Here is an 18,093-nt window from a genome sequence, read left to right on the forward strand (position 1 = left end):
TTCACAATGTCACTGCCTTGATATGTTCTTTACCTAAATTTCTTGGATTCTCAGTATCGCTCGACAAGGTTCCTTGCAGTCTATTACGAAGCTCCGTAGCCAACTGACCCATTTGGTTTTGCAAATTTTTCAACGTTGCTACTTGGCTTTGGATCAAAGCGTCATTATTTTCTATGTACGCTTTCAATAAGTTCTCCAAACTGTTTGATGCCTCAGCTTAAGGTGGTTTTGGAGCTTGTTGATTAAACATTTGAGATTGGTTGGGTCTTTGCTGCAATAAGTTACTGTTTGGTCCATTTCCTTGGTTGCTCCGAGAAAAGTTAGCATGATTACGCCATGAAGGGTTGTAGAAGTTGGAATAGGGTCCTTGTCCACTCCTATTTTGATATTGGTTCCCCATATAGTACACTAACTCGGGATTTGATGGACAATTCTCAAAAGAATGACCTTCCCCACAGTACACACAGGAAACTACTTCAAACAGACTTGGTGGTTGAGCTGTAAAATTATTAGTACTATTAATAGTTAACTGTTTTAACATAGAGGAAATAGACGATACTTGAGCCGATAACAAAGTGAGAGAGTCAACTTCATGAACTCCGGCTACTCGTCTTCCTGAAGCTGTTCGATTTGTTGGCCATTGATAGTTATTACTCATGATCCTTTCGATGATCTCATATGCCTCATTATAAGAGTTAGAAAAATTTGCACCGTTCGCAGAAGCATCTACCATCAATCTTGTATGTGCATTGAGACCATTATAAAATGTCTCCAACTGGATATAATGAGGAATTCCATGATGAGGACATTTACGAAGTAACTCCTTGAATCACTCACAAGCCTCATACAAAGACTCGTCATCCAATTTTTGGAAAGTTGTGATCTCGTTCCTTAACTTAGCATTTTTGCTAGGTGGGAAATACTTAACCAAAAATCTCTTTGCTAATTCTTGCCATGTAGATATGGAACTTGGTGGAAATGAATTGAGCCATGCTCGTGCTCGATCTTGCAACGAGTACATAAACAACTTCAACCTCATGCGTCTTTAGTCACACTGGCTATCTTAAATGAATCGTTCACCTCCATAAACAATCAAAGGTGGAGATGTGGATCTTCTGTGGGCATACCACTAAATTGGCCCACTTTTTGTAGCATTTGAAACATCATTGGTTTCAATTCAAACTGGGTTGCCTCAATATCTAGCCTTCTAATTCCTGTGTTTAACTTATTGAAAAGTGGCACAGCATATTGTCTGATGCATCGATCCCTATCATCGGCAATGAGGATAGGATTTCGTACATTATTGACTTCATTACCTTGGTCTTGATTCTGATTTCCAGGGTCCATCTCAACTTGTCTTTGAACTGTTCGTTCAAGTCTTATTTGTCTGAAAGTTTGCTCAATTTCAGGGTTTACAGGGAGTAAATCAATAATTCGATCTATGCTCATAAACACCTGAGAAGAAATTCACAAATATTAAAAAGAATAAGTTAATAATGTTACAAATAAATCAAATTGAAAATAAAAAATTTCACGAAAAAAATGACTATGGCAACAGTTGACAATCCCCGACAACGGCACCAAAAACTTGTAACGCTCTAGTTTGTGCAAGTGCACACAGTCGTTATCAAGTAATAAGTAAGTATCGAGTTATCGTCTCCATAGGGATTGTATTTGTGCTAAGTCACTTAATTTGTAAAATTATATTAACAATTTGAAAAATAAAAACAAAATATAGTTGAGAAGAGGTATAAACTTTGGACGGTTTTGCAATTAGAAGAAAACTATCAGACTTGTCAAAAATAACAGATAATTTAGAGGACCAAATGAATTAATTTAACCACTTTAATTAATCAATTTACTTAATTAATTAAACCCAATTTTATTAATGAAATATTTAAAATGAATTATTAAAATATAACATTATATTTTATTATTTAATTTAATCATGCATGGCCCACTTCATAGCTTAAAAATATAATATGCTTAAATTAATATAAAATAAGTCATTTTATGCATGAAAACTATATAATAAAACATAAAATCACATTTTAATAATTTCTATGTCCTAATTTCATATTTTCATATATTTCATTAATATATTAAGCAATTACTTGGTTTTAACTACAATTTTAAGTAAAAAGGTGATGAATTATATAGGAAAAATACTATATATTTTTCTATTTACAGTAACCGACTAATCCTAGAAAACTTCTGAATTTCGATACATTTTTCAGCGGTTTCTAGTTAACAATTGTTGAAATTTTATTCGGATAAACTGTAATACCTTCAGTCGATACTATATGTTCCAAAAAACCAACTTCCCGATGCCAAAATTCACATTTGCTAAATTTAGCATACAGTTGTTTCTCACACAGAGTTTGTAGAATGATTCTCAAATGATAACCATGTTCATTTTCATCTCGAGAGTATACCAGAATATAATCAATGAATATCACAACAAATCTATCCAGATACGGTTTAAAAATTCTATTGATTAAGTCCATAAATACCGTAGGTGCATTAGTCAAGCCAAACAACATCACAAGGAATTCATAGTGTCCGTACCTAGTTCTGAAAGCTGTTTTCAGCACATCTAAGTCTTTTACTCATAATTGATAGTATCCATAACGGAGATCTATATTCAAAAATACTGTAGCACCTTTCAATTGGTCAAACAAGTCACCAATACGAGGCAGTGGATACTTATTCTTAATGGTAACTTTGTTAAGCTATCGGTAATCAATGCATAATCTCAAAGTTCCATCTTTCTTCTTAACAAACAGAACTAGTGCACCCAAGGGTGAAAAGCTGGGTCGAGCAAACCCTCTATCAATCAACTCTTGTAACTGAGTTTTAAACTCTTTTAATTCAGTAGGAGCCATTCTGTAAGGTGCTATTGATATTGGTGTTGTTCCCGGAACAATATCTATAGAAAATTCCACCTCTCTGACTGACGGTAATCCGGATAACTCTTCTAGAAACACATCAGGGTACTTACAGACTACTAGTATTGATTTAATCTTCAATTCAAAGACTTTAGTGTCCAACACATAAGCAAGGTAAGCATCATACCCTTTTCTGACATATTTTTGTGTTGACATGGCTGATATCACATTTGACAACCATCCATTATATCTGATTCAATACAAAGCATTTCACCATTTTGGCATTTCAACATAATATGCTTCTGTTTACAATTTACCACAGCATCATGCTGTGTTAACCAATCCATACCCAGTATCACATCAAATTCATCAAATGGCAATAACATTAAATCAGTTGGGAAATAGTAACCCGTACCATTAACGAGCAATTCTTGTAAATTTTATCCACCATCACATACTAGCCTAGGGGGTTTGATACTTTAACCACAAATTTAGTGGACTCGACAAACAAATTTTTATTAAATACCAAATTCGTGCAAATATATGAATGAGTTGAACCAAGATCAATTGAAGCAGTTATATCAGTATCAAGAAGAGAAAAAGTACCAGTAATAACATCTAGTGCAGAGGCATCCTTACGGGCACGAATAGCATAAGTTCTAGCTGGTGCTCGTGCTTCAGATCTAACAATTTGATCTTTTGTCGTACCTTGGCTACCACTCACATTGTTGGGATTACGAGGTGGTCTACCTCTCGTGGAGGGATTGCTCAGCCTTAAAGTTTGAACAGTGTCTTTCTCAGGCTTTTCTAGGCAGTCTCTTAGATAGTGGTCAAAGGAACCACATATAAAACAAGCTCCACTTTTCATGCGGCACTCTCCAAAATGTAATTTGTTACAGTGCTTGCATCTGGGTTTAGTGTTTCTAACACTACCCACACTTGCTATAGATGTAGCCTAAGATCTTGGACTGGAGCGTTGAATACCTCTATCTTTCCCTGAATATCCTGCAGAGTTAGCAGAATGGTCATGATATCTTTTTGATTTCTTTGAAGATGACTATTGTGACTTCCCCGTAAATCTTTTACTTGAAGTTCTAGCTTCCATCTCATCTTGTCTCTTTTCTTTACTCAGTTCTTCAGCTTTATATTCCCGGTCAACAAGTACAACAAATTCTTTTAATTCAAGAATTCTGACTAATAATTTTATGTCTTCATTCAGACCCTCTTCAAACCGCTTACACATGGTAATTTCAGTCGAAATACACTATCGACATATTTAGTCAATCAGAAAAATTCTTTCCGTTTTAGGTCAAGAAACCTCTGGCTAATATATTTCTTTCGGAATTCGGTTTGGAGAAATTCCCATATAACCCTTTCTTTCGGTACAATAGAAATCATTGTATTCCACCATTGGTAAGTCGAATCTTTTAACAAAGATACAACACATTTCAAACATTCGGCCGGTGTACAAAATAATTCATCCAAAATCCTGATAGTATTTTCTAGCCAGAATTTAGCCCTTTCAAGATCATCTTCAGCGATAGCTCTAAAATCTTCTGCCCCATATTTACGAATTTTATCTACAGGAGGCTGACCAATTCTAACAAGTTCTGTACCTTGAGGCATCTCGGGAACCGGTTGAGAAACAGGAGGGGTGGAGGTTGTTGTACAACCAAATTTGTTCTTACAAATTCTATAAACCATTCATTCATCATTTAGAAGAAAACTTCTTTAGCCTCTCCTCCTTGGCCATCAGATACGGGATTTCTACTACTAGATTTTTCTCTTTGTACAGAAGCTTGAGCGTTACTTTCAATTTCTTTAGAATCAGCTCAGTTGGATGACATTAATATATGAAAAATATGTTTTAAAATGGTTAGGAGATATCACACTATCACAGGTTATATAATGGCATGTATAGCTAGACTCATACCTACTACGTTAGTCCGAGAATCGACTAAACTGTAGCTCTAATACCAATAAATGTAACACTCTTAACCCATATTCGTCGCTAGAACAGGGCTACAGAGCATTCCTAAAAATTTAAGATCAAATATAGATATTTTATACCATTTAACATTTACATTAGAAATTAATCATATTCAATCATATTGTCCCTTATATGAGCCTTGAGGCCAAAAATATGCATTAGAAACTAGTCAGGACAAAATCGGGTACTCAAATAATATTTAGTAAAATTTTAAAACTTTTTGAAGGTGCAGGGGACATCCGCCCATGTGGTCAGGCCGTGTTGCTTACGCGGCCAAGAGACACGCCCGTGTTTCAGGCCTTGTGGGCATTCAAAATAGGGCACACAACTGTGTACCAGCCCATGTCCATACCCGTGTAACTCTCTGACTTAGGTCACACGGCCAAGTCACACACCCTTGTGCTAGGCCGTATGAACATAGTAATTTGCATTAAATAGTTGTAGGGGTCACACGGCCAAGCCAAACGCCCGTGTGCCAGGCCATGTGATCAATTTTGAGCATTCTATTTTGAAATTTTTAAGATGCAGGGGACACACAACCAAAACACACGCCCATGTGCTAGGCTGTGTGTCACATACGGCTGAGACACACGCCCATGCGGATGAAATAAGGCCATTTCTAAGTCATATTTCTCACCCAATTTTGGCATCAACCTATCACAACAAATTTTCACATTTACAAACCATATCAAAGCACTCAAAACATGCCAAAATCATGTCTTAGACATAAAATATTACCACATGCAACCAATGTGCTCTTAGGCACCACAAATGACAATTTATTATAATCTCATCCTAATACTCATATTTATCTAGGTACCAAATGCATAAATGCATAAGCAAATTCATGCTTCTAACATGATAAATCTACTTATATATATATACATCAAACATAACCATTATAAGCCATTCCAATAGCTAGTTACAACAAAATACTTATGAGCCAACATTGGTAAATTAACCTATACATGCCATTATAACAAAATTAATTTACTATTTATATCGAAATAAGCCGATGGATAGTGTGATGTGTCTCTGACCAGCTTCCAACCTTAACGAGCTTCTGTGTACTATAAAACAGGAGAAAATGAAACAGAGTAAGCTTTAGAGCTTAGTAAGTTCGTATAACGAAAAATTAACTTACCATTCATTTACATATAAGGTAAGCACACAAAATACATCCAAAACAAATCGACCAGTAGCCTATACACATGTCCTCATCAAACAAGGTAGTCATGTATTTTGTATGAATTTCAAGAAACATGAATGATATCATCAAATATTAAATTTCTATGTTCATGAAATTTTCACACATCTTGTATTCATATATATCAATTCCATGTAATTCAGGGTTAGACGAGAAATAATTCATTCAGAACTTATATTTTTCACATGTCAGGATTTTTGTCTGTTGAATCATTGAAAATATTGATGGATATAGAAGTAGTAGACACAAGGTGTACAAAACTATAATCCACAAATTCATATACATGAATGTTCATGCACACTTGTAAATAGAAAGCTCTTCAGAGCCATATACCGAGAAGCTCATACGAACCATGTAACGGGAAGCTCTAGAGAGCCATTAACGGGAAGCTCATACGAGCCAGTTATCGAGAAGCTCTGAAGAGCCAATTATCGGGACGCTTATAAGAGTTGCGGTGTGTCCACAACACATGTAGGATCACAACCAATTGGGATGCTCCGAAGAGCTATTAACGAGAAGCTCACCAGAGCCATATAACGGCAAGCTCGTGAGAAACAAATATCGGGATGCTCATGAGAGCTAATAACGGGACGCTTTTCTAGCTGTGGTGTGTCCACAACACATGCATGACCATAACAATTCGGGAACACTGTATCCATCGAATTTCATTTATTCAAACGGGGCTTAATACTTGTCAAACATTATCGGATATGTGATTGAATTTCATACATGTCAATTAAACAATTCACATACGTAACTTTCAATTCAAACATATAAATCTAAATTTAGTTACACGAACTTACCTCGACAAGTGTTCGTGTGCGCAAAATCTACTAATTCGACACTTTTTCTTTTCCAAGATCTAACTTCGTATTTGGTCTATCCAAATCTATACAAGTAAATTTAGCTCAATTTAATAAAATTCATATTCAATTCAATCCAATTCACATTTTAGGAAAAATTACCATTTTGCCCCTCTACTTTTGATTAATTCTAATTTCATCCTTAGGCTCGGAAAACGAAATTCATGCAATTATAATTTCATCCTTTTGCTCAATTTAGCTCAATTTAACTATAGCAGCCCATGCATTTCATAGAGTTTAGAATTTTTCCATGAATTTTACATCTTTTCAATTTAGTCCCTAAATCACAATTTCATCAAAATTTCCTTTACAAAGGTTGTTTATCTATCAACAACCTTTTATTTTCTACCATAAAATTTCTTAATTCAACTATACTCATTCATGGAAAAACCCTAATACTTTGATAACTTTACAAATTTATTCCCAAGATAGCTAGATTAAGCTATTATGATCTCGAAAATATGAAAATTACTAAAATGGGACAAAAATACATACCTAATTGAGCAAAATAAGCTTGCTAGAACTCAATACCCATAGCTAGGGTTTCCATGGATTTTTATTTGGGAAATATGATATAAAATGATGATATTTCTTATTTAATTAAAATATTATCTTTTATTATTTCATCTTTCCAAATTAGTCATTTTCTTTATTTAATTTTCCATTGATGAATCATCATACTTAACCACTAACTCCTCTTAATGGTCTATTTTCCATATAAGGACCTCCTATTTTGAATTCCATATCTATTTGATACCTATAGCTACTAGAACTCAATTTTTGCATTTTATGCAATTTGGTCATTTTATCAAGTAAATATGTAATCAACAAAATTTTCTTATCAAAATTTTTATACGATTTTCCTATCATACGGTAGACCATAAAATAATTTTAAAATAAATTTTCTTCCAGACTCGGATTTGTGGTCCCAAAATCACTGTTTTGATTTTATTGAAAACGGGCTGTTACAACTCTCCCTCTTATGAAATATTCGTCCTCGAAAATCTTACCAGTAAAGAGGTTCGGATATTACTTTCTCATTGTTTCCTCAGGTTCCCAAGTAGCCTATTCTAGTCAATGTCGTTGCCAAAGAACTTTTACTAAAGCTACCTTTTTATTTCTCAATTCCTTCGTCTTAGGTGCCATAATTCTGATTGGTTCTTCACTATAAGTCATGTCAGGCCAAATTTCAATATCTATTGGAGAAATAACGTGTGAAGAATCTAATGGATACCATCGTAACATAGACACATGAAAGACATTGTGAATTCTGTCAAGCTTTGGCGGTAGGGCCGATCGGTACGCAACATGTCCGATTCTTTCAGTGATCTCATAGGGTCCAATAAATTGTGGACTCAATTTTCCTTTACGACCAAATCGAAGAATTTTATTCCAAGGTGAAACTTTCAAGAATACCTTGTCGCCAACTTGAAATTCTATTTCTTTTTATATAAGATCCGCATAGGTTTTTTGACGATCAGAAGCTACTTTTAAACTATCTCGAATCACTTTCGCTTTCTCTTTCGTTTCACAGGTTAGATCAACTCCATGTATCTTTTTCTCACTGAGCTTAGTCCAATAGAATGGAGTTCTGCATTTACAACCATACAAAGCTTTATACGGAGCCATTTTAATACTTGATTGAAAACTGTTATTATATGCAAATTTGACTAACGACAGATATATTTTCCAATTACCTTCGATTTCTAGAACACAGCACTGAAGCATATCTTCAAGAATCTAAATCACACGCTCTGACTGACCATCGATCTGGGGGTGAAATATGGTATTGATATGTAATTATGTACCCAGATCTTATTGTAACTTATTCCAAAATCAAGATGTGGAACGCGAATCTCTATCTTAAATAATGAAGACCGACACTTCATGTAACCTAACAATTTCTGAAACATAGAACTCTGCTAATCTGCCTAGGGAAAAATCCATACGTACCGGAATAAAGTGTGCAAACTTTGTCAAACGGTCGACGATTACCCAAATGTCATCTTTCTTTTTCGGAGATAGGGGTAATCTTGACAAAAAATCCATGGTAACTCTATCCCATTTCCACTCCGGTATCGTAACTAACTGTAATATCCCCGAAGGTACCTGATGTTCAGCTTTAACTTGCTGACATATCAAACATCTAGATAAAAATTCAAAAATACCAAGCTTAATTCCCGGCCACCAGTATATCCTTCTCAAGTCATTATACATTTTATTACTCCTAGGATGAACAGACTGTAATAGCCTGATTTTCAGTGGCGTCAAAAATAGTAGTTCGAGACCACCAAATTCGACGAGTAAGCTCATAAATTTTATTATTTAGTACTTACGAGCCAAATGTGATTTTAGGAGAATTTTTTAAATAGTAACTAGTGTGTTATAATAAATTATTAAGTTAAGTGATTTAGAAAATGAGGTATCAAGACCTTAATTTTATAAACAGAGTTGTAAATATTTTTATAAATATTTACAGAGTGTCATTAAGGTAGTATTAAATTTTCGTTAGAAAATTTTAACGTTTTGTTAGTTAATTAATTAAAAAGGACTAAATTGAAAAAGGTGCTAAACTTGCTAATTAAAGAAATAGTGATTAAATAGCCTAAATGGTACATAAGGGAGGACCAAAAAGGCAATTAGACACCGATTAGAAGGCTGAGGGGGTGTAAGCATAAAAATAATTAAATTAGGCGATTAAAGGGTAAAATAGGAAATAAAAATAGAATTTAACTAGATAAAAATAAGATTCAAAAGAAATCTAGACATTTCTTCAAAATTCTCAGCCAAAAACACCATAGGAGGTCCTCAAAAGCTGGTTTTTCATATTTTTACATCATATCAAAATCCCGTAGATAATCGTGAAAATGGGAAATTAGCAGAATAGTCTCTGAACTACTACAAATCTTACAATTAAATCTAGGTAAGTTCGTATGGTTAAACTTTAATATTTACTTATTAAATTGATGAATGGTATTATGTATTTATTCATATTTATTGTTGAAAATAAAATTTATTATTAAATTATGAAATTGAATTGATTGTTCAAAACAAGTGGAACGCGGGATTGGGAATAATCATTCTGTGGAAAAGGATGAATTGACGGTCAAGGCAAAGGATGAATTGATAGCAAATTACCCAAGTAAATCGAGGTTCAACATTTGTTGCAAACGTTCGTGTTTACTTTCTGTTTTGCTCTTACGAGCTTCTTTTAACTCATATGAGTTTCTGTTCAACCCTAATGGGTTTCCATTCTGCACTTTTAAGCTTCAGTTTAACCTTTATGGGTTTTCGTTCAGCTCCTACAAGCTTCCGTTCAACCCTTACGGGTTTCTGTTTAGCACTTATATGCTTCTATTTTACCTTCGAGCTTATGAAAACGATGTACTCATATCCGTAAGTAGTTCTCCGATTTGGTAAGATTTGGTAAGTTACATAAGAAATTGATTTGGAAGACTTATTGTTGTTATTGATCTAAAATAAGTGTATTCATCGATTGAAATTGTGATTGACAGGGAAATGACTTTGAATTAATTTATTTAATTTGATGTGATGTGTTGTGTTGTGTTGTGTTGTGTTGTGTTAGGTTCAGTAAGGTTTATGTTTTAAGCCATCAAACTTACTAAGCTTTATTAAGCTTACTTGTGTTGTTTAATGTTCTTGTAGATTGACGTGAGGTTGGGAGATCGGATCAACACCTCAAGTCACACTATCCAGCTTAATCCGATAACTTTTGCAAGGTATATTTTGGTTTATATGGCATGTATAGGGTTGGTGTGGAAATGAAGTACTTAAAAATATGGTTATAAATGTTATCTGCTTGTATATATATAGAAGTAGGTTTTGATAAACCAATGAGATGAATTAAATAGGTAAATTTAAGTAATTGAGTATTTGTGATGTAATGTTATGATTAAAACATGATTTTGGCTTGTGTTAATTGTTTGTTTAGGATGTATTGATGTATTGAAATGTTGTGTATAGGTTGATAACAAACTGGGTGAGAAAAGTGGCATTTAAATGGCCTATTTTCTTCCACACGAGTAGAGATACAGGCGTGTGTCTCAGTCGTGTGTGACACACGACCTAGCACATGGGTGTGTGTTCTGCCCATGTGTCCCCTGCATCTTAAAATTAAGAAACAGAATACCCAGGTTTTTGCACATGGCCTAGCACACAGGCGTATTGCTTGGCCGTGTGACCCCTGCACCTTAATTTCATAACACATGGCCTTGCACACGGGCGTGTGGCTTGGTCGTGTGACCCAAGTCAGAGAGTTACACGGGCATAGACACGGGCTGGGACACAGCCGTGTGTCTCATATCGAATGCCCCCACAGCTTAAGACATGGGTGTGTCTCTTGGCCGTGTGAGTCACATGGCCTGGCCACACGGACGTGTATCCCCTACATCTAGGAAAAATTTTGAAATTTTGAAAACACTTCTCTGACTTTTTGGTTTAGTCTCGACTTATTTCTAATGCACATTTTGGGCCTCGAGGGCTCATATAAGGGACAATGTGAGTGAATTGTGATTGGTTTCTGATATGTGTATTAAATGATATGAAATGTTCGTAATTGGTCTGAAAAGTTTGATAATGCTCTGTAACCATATTTTAGTGACGGTTAAGGGTTAGGGGTGTTATAATTAGTTGTATTAGAGTTTCAGTTTAGCCAATTCTCAGAATGAACGTAGTGTGTAAAATGTTTAGAAATATATGCCATATAATTCTGTGATAGTATGATGTGTATGATTTGATCTAACCCTTGTTTTTCTTATAGATTGCAATGATGTCAGACAGATCTGAACATGCTGATCACGATGAGGCCAATATTAGGGTGAAGACATTTGAACATGAGAGAAGTAGTAACGTCCTCTAGCTCAAGAACAAGAACTTAAAAATATGTTCTTTGGGTTTATGAATCAATGGTTTAGTGAATTCATGCAAGAGAGAAAAATGGCTCAACAACCTCCTTCCCCTATTGCATCACCTATAGAGCATCTGGTTGCACCTCCACCTCCTCTAGTGATTGAATCCAGTAAATGTACTCCGATAGAAAAATTCAGAAAGTGTGGGGCCGAAGAATTCTGGGGTAGGTCAGATGATGACCCAGTCAAAGCTGAATATTGGCTTCAGAATACAGTTAGAGTTTTTGAAGAAATAGCTTGTTCTCCCGATGATTATTTGAGATGTGTTGTTTCCTTACTAAAAGAGGAAGCATAGAATTGGTGGTCGACTATAGTGGCCGTAATGCCAAAAGAGAAAATCACTTGGGAATTCTTTCAAAGTGAATTTAAAAAGAAATATGTTGGCAAGAGGTATCTAGACAAAAAGAAGAGGGAATTTTTTGACTTTCATTAATGAAATAGATCAGTAGGCAAGTACAAAAGAGAATTTGTATGCCTCAGCAAATATGCCCGTGAAATTGTACCAATTGAAGAAGAAATGTGCATTTGGTTTGAAGAAGGGCTAAATGATGAAATCAGAATGATGATTGGGGGCACCAAAATACGAGAATTTGTCGTTCTATCAAATCGTTTACAAAAGGTGGAAGAGGTGTACAACAGAAAAATGCAATGAGATAGATGGAATAACGAATCTTAGAAAAGAAGTTCCTCCAAATCCTTTTTAGCATTGCCAGCTAAAAATTCTAGAGATGATTTCAGTTGAGCCACTTCAGTGCCTGAACGATCAAATAAAAAAAGGTGACTCAACCTAATTTCGGGTTATCTTCAATTACAAAAAGAAGAGGAATAGCAGAAAGAGAAACAGTTGGCCACTTCTCAACGAAATAGACGTTTGGGCCAAAATAGTGCTACTTGAACTACTTGTTTGGGTATGAAAGATTCTGTTGCCTAGTCAGAGGCTAGGGCACCTGTACGTACTTATGCCATCCGAGCGAGAGAAGAAGCTACGACTCTAGACGTAATTGCTGGTATATTCTATCTTTTTGATGTTACTGTATATGCATTGATTGACCCTGGGTCCACGCATTCTTATGTTTGCACTACATTAGTAACAGAAAAGACATTGTTTGTTGAACCTATCGATTATTATATTCAAGTCACTAATCCATTAGGCCAAAGTCTGATAGTTAATTTAATGTGTCAACTGAAAGTGAAAGGCTGTGAATTCCCTGCTGACTTAATGTTGCTACCCTTTCGAGAATTTGATGTTATTCTGGGAATGGATTGGTTATCAAAGCATGATACCGTAGTAAATTGTAGACAGAAACAGATTGATTTGAAATGTCAGACATGGGAGGTAATTACAGTTGAGTATGAGAATCCGAAAGAAATTGTTAAAATTATTTCAGCTTTTTCAGCTCAGAGATTGATGCGAAAAGGTAGTGAGGCATTTTTAGCCTACATTCTTGATAGTTGGAATTTTGAATCGAAGCTAGAATAATTATTGGTTGTTAGTGAGTTTGTTGATGTATTTGCTAAGGAATTGCCGAGTTTATCACCTTATCGTGAAGTTGAATTTGTAATTGATGTGGTTCTTGAAATGGCTCCAATATCAGTAACACCATACCATATGGCACCGGCCGAGTTTAAGGAATTAAAGGCACGGTTGCACGAGTTATTAGAAAAAGGGTTCATCAAGCCGAGCATGTCTCCCTGGGGTGCACCTATTTTATTTGTGAAAAAGAAAAATGGATCTTTAAGATTGTGCATAGATTACAGACAGTTGAACAAGGTCACAATTAAAAACAAATACCCTTTGCCATGTATTCATGACTTATTTGATCAACTGAAAGGTGCTGCGATGTGCTGTGGTGCTCTCAAAGATAGACCTTAGATCCGGGTATTATCAGTTGAAAGTTAAAGAGTGTGATGTACCAAAGACTTCTTTTCGAACTCGATATGGTCACTATGAGTTTCTAGTAATGCCATTTGGTTTGACTAATGCCCCTGCTACTTTCTTGGATCTAATGAATTAGATTTTTCAACCTTATTTGGATAGATTTGTGGTTGTGTTTATCAATAATATACTGATCTATTCCAAGACAGAATCCGAGCATGCACAAAATTTGAGAGTTGTGCTACAAACTTTTAGAGAAAAACAGTTGTACGCAAAGTTTAGCAAATTTGAATTCTGGCTTCATGAGTCAAATTTCTGGGTCATATTGTATCAGCTGAAGGGATTCAAGTGGATTCGAGCAAAGTATCTGTAGTGGTGAATTGGAAAACTCTGAAGAATGTTTCTGAAATACGAAGTTTTCTAGGTCTAGTAGGTTATTATCGACGTTTTGTGAAGAATTTTTTTATGATTGCCTCGCCATTGACTCAATTATTACAGAAAAATGTTGAATTTGTTTGGTCTAATGAGTGTTAGTAGAGCTTTGATCAGTTGAAAAAGATATTGACAGAGGCTCTAGTCTTAACTCAGCCAGAATTTGGGATACCATATGTTGTTTATAGTGATGCGTCTGTAAATGGTTCGGGTTGTGTATTGATGCAGACAGGAAAAGTAGTAGTCTATGCTTCTCAATAATTAAAGCCACACAAGAGGAACTACCCTACACATGAACTTGAGTTGGCTGTAATTCTATTCGCCTTGAAAATTTGGAGACATTATTTATATGGAGAGAAATGTTACGTGAACTGTTCACAGATCATAAAAGTTTGAAGTATTTGATGACTCAAAAAGAGCTGAATTTAAGACAGATACGGTGGCTAAAGTTATTGAAAGATTATGATCTGGTTATTGACTACCACCTAGGAAAGGCTAATGTTGTTGCGGATGCACTTTGTCAAAAATTGTCATTTTTCTCACTCTGAGTGTTGAACACTCATTTAACTCTTAATGAAGATGGTTCTGTATTAGCAGAGCTGAAAACGAAACCTATCGATTATGATATTCAAGTCACTAATCCATTAGGCCAAAGTGTGATAGTTAATTTAATGTGTCCACTGAAGGTGAAAGGCAATGAATCCCTACTGACTTAATGTTGCTACCCTTTCGGGAATTTATGTTATTCTAGGAATGGATTGGTTATCAAAGCATGATGCTGTAGTATATTGTAGACAGAAACATATTGATTTGAAATGTCAGACAGGGGAGGTAATTACAGTTAAGTCTGAGAATCCGAAAGAAATTGTTAAAATTATTTCAGCCTTTTCGGCTCAGAGATTGATGCGAAAAGGTAGTGAGGTATTTTTAGCCTACATTCTTGATACTTGAAATTTTGAATCGAAGCTAGAACTTTGTCGCTTGTTAGTGAGTTTGTTGATGTATTTCCTAAGGAATTACCGGGTTTACCACCTAATCATGAAGTTGAATTTGTAATTGATGTGGTTCTTGGAATGGCTCTAATATTAGTAACAACATACCATATGGCACCGGCCGAGTTAAAGGAATTAAGGCACAGTTGCAATAGTTATTAGACAAAGAGTTCATCAGCTCGAGCATGTCTCCCTCGGGTGCACCTATTTTATTTGTGAAAAAGAAAGACGAATATTTAAGATTGTGAACAGATTATAGACAGTTGAACAAGGTCACAATTAAAAACAAATACCCTTTGCCACGTAATGACAACTTATTTGATCAACTGAAAGGTGATACGATGTGTTGTGGTGTTCTCGAAGATAAACCTTAGATCTGAGTATTATCAGTTGAAAGTTAGGTGCTACGATGTGTGGTGGTGTTCTCGAAGATAAACCTTAGATCTGAGTATTATCAGTTGAAAGTTAAAGGTATGATGTACCAAAGACTGCTTTTCGAACTCGATATGGTCACTATGAGTTTCTAGTAATGCCATTTGGTTTGACTAATGCCCCTGCTACTTTCTTGGATCTAATGAATCAGATTTTTCAACCTTATTTGGATAGATTTGTGGTTGTGTTTATCAATGACATACTGATCTATTCCAAGACAGAATCCGAGCATGCACAAAATTTGAGAGTTGTGCTAAAAACTTTGAGAGAAAAACAGTTGTACGCAAAGTTTAGCAAATATGAATTCTGGCCTTATGAGGTCGGATTTCTAGGTCATATTGTATCAGCTGAAGAGATTCGAGTGGATTCGAGCAAAGTATCTACAGTGGTAAATTGGTAAACTTTGAAGAATGTTTCTGAAATGCGAAGGTTTCTAGGTCTAGGAGGTTATTATCGACGCTTTGTCTAGAATTTTTCGATGATTGCCTCACCATTGACTCGATTATTACAGAAAAATATTGAATTTATTTGTTCTGATGAGTGTTAGCAGAGCTTTGATCAGTTAAAGAAGATATTGACAAAGGCTCCATTCTTAACTCAGCCAGAATCTGGGGTACCATATGTTGTTTATAGTGATGTGTCTCTAAATGGTTTGGGTTGTGTATTGATGCATTTAGGAAAAGTAGTAGCCTATGCTTCTCGACAATTAAAGCCACAAGAGAAGAACTACCCTACATGTGATCTTGAGTTGACTGCAATTGTATTCGCCTTGAAAATTTGGAGACATTATTTATATGGTGAGAAATGTTACGTGTTCACGGATCATAAATGTTTGAAGTATTTGATGACTTAGAAAGAGCTGAATTTGAGACAGAGACGATGGCTAGAGTTATTGGAAGATTGTGATCTAGTTATTAACTACCACCCGAGAAAGGCTAATGTGGTTACCAATGCACTTAGTCAAAAATTGTCATTATTTTCATTTTGAGCGTTAAACACTCAGTTAACTCTTAATGAAGATGGTTCTGTATTAGATGAGCTGAAAACGAAACCCTTGTTTCTTTAACAAGTTCGGGAATTGCAAGACGAAGGTCCAAAATTGGTGTTGAAACTACAGATGGTGCAGGACAATATGAGTTTAGAGCTCAGCATTGATGATAGTGGTATGCTACGTTATCGCAATAGAATTTGTGTTCTGAATAATTCGGATTTCAAAATGATATTCTTTCTAAAGCTCACAGTAGTATGTACTCATTCATCAGGGTAGTACGAAGATGTATTGTGATTTGAAACAGATGTATTGGTAGTCGGGTATGAAATGGGAAATTTGTGAGTTTGTAGCTAAGTGTTTGATTTGTCAGCAAGTGAAAGCAGAACACCAGGTACCAACGGGTTTGTTACAACCTGTCATGATTCCTGAGTGGAAGTGGGAGCATATCGCGATGGATTTTTTATCCGGATTACTTGTGACTCTGAGAAAGAAAGATTCGATCTAGGTTATTTTCAACAGATTTACTAAGTCGGCACATTTTATCCCAGTCAGAATAGACTTTTCACTTGAGAAGTTAGCGGAATTGTATATAGCAGAGATTGTGAGGTTACATGGGGTTCTGATATCCATTATTTTTTATTGAGATCCGAGATTCACATCGAGATTTAGGAGTAAAATACAAGAAGCTCTTGGCACTAAGCTAAATTTTAGCACAACATTTCATCCTCAGACTGACGGGCAATCAGAACGAGTGATTCAGATTCTAGAAGATATGCTAAGATGTTATATACTAGAGTTTAGAGGTAGCTGGGAAAAGTATTTACCGTTGGCTAAATTTGCATATAACAATAGTTATCAATCCAGTATCAAAATGGCACCATTTGAAGCTCTTTATGGGAGGAAATGTAGTTTGAATTGAGTGAATCCAAGCTAGTAAGGATTGGATTGATCCGAGAAACTGAAGATAAAGTTCGAATCATCCGAGATAGTTTGAAAGCTATTTTTGACAGTTAGAAATTATATGCAGATTTGAAAAGAAGAGATATAGGATTTGAGGTTGGTGATCGAGTGTTCTTAATTGTCTCTCCATGGAAGAAGGTGTTACGGTTCGGTAGGAAAGAAAAGTTAAGCCCAAGATTTATCGATTCGTACGAAATTATCGAAAGAATTAGCCCGGTAGCTTATAGATTAGCTTTCCGTCCTGAACTTAAGAAGATTTATAATGAGTTTCATGTATCGATGCTGAGTCGGTACAGATCTGATCCTTCACACGTGATTCCTCATAGTGAAATTGAGCTACAATCAGATATGACGTACTCGGAAGAACCGATAAAGATTTTGGCTCAAAAGGTTAAAGAATTGCGAAATAAAGGAGTACCGTTAGTTAAAGTGTTGTGGCATCGTTATGGTTTGGAGGAGGCTACTTGGGAAACAGAAGAATCGATGAGATCACAATATCTGAATCTATTCTCAGGTAAAAAACATCGATGAAAA

At 35.4% G+C, this 18,093-nt stretch overlaps 1 non-coding gene across 1 annotated transcript; it reads left to right on the plus strand.

The window, feature by feature from the left end:
* Window positions 1-791: 791 nt before the first annotated feature.
* LOC128039346 (small nucleolar RNA R71) lies at window positions 792-898 on the plus strand. Its single transcript, XR_008193850.1, has one exon. It is a non-coding gene; the product is annotated as a small nucleolar RNA R71 (small nucleolar RNA).
* The last annotated feature ends 17,195 nt before the right edge of the window (window positions 899-18,093 follow it).

The sequence above is a fragment of the Gossypium raimondii genome, chromosome 2 (assembly GCF_025698545.1).
Source record: "Gossypium raimondii isolate GPD5lz chromosome 2, ASM2569854v1, whole genome shotgun sequence".
NCBI classification, from domain to species: Eukaryota; Viridiplantae; Streptophyta; class Magnoliopsida; order Malvales; family Malvaceae; genus Gossypium; species Gossypium raimondii.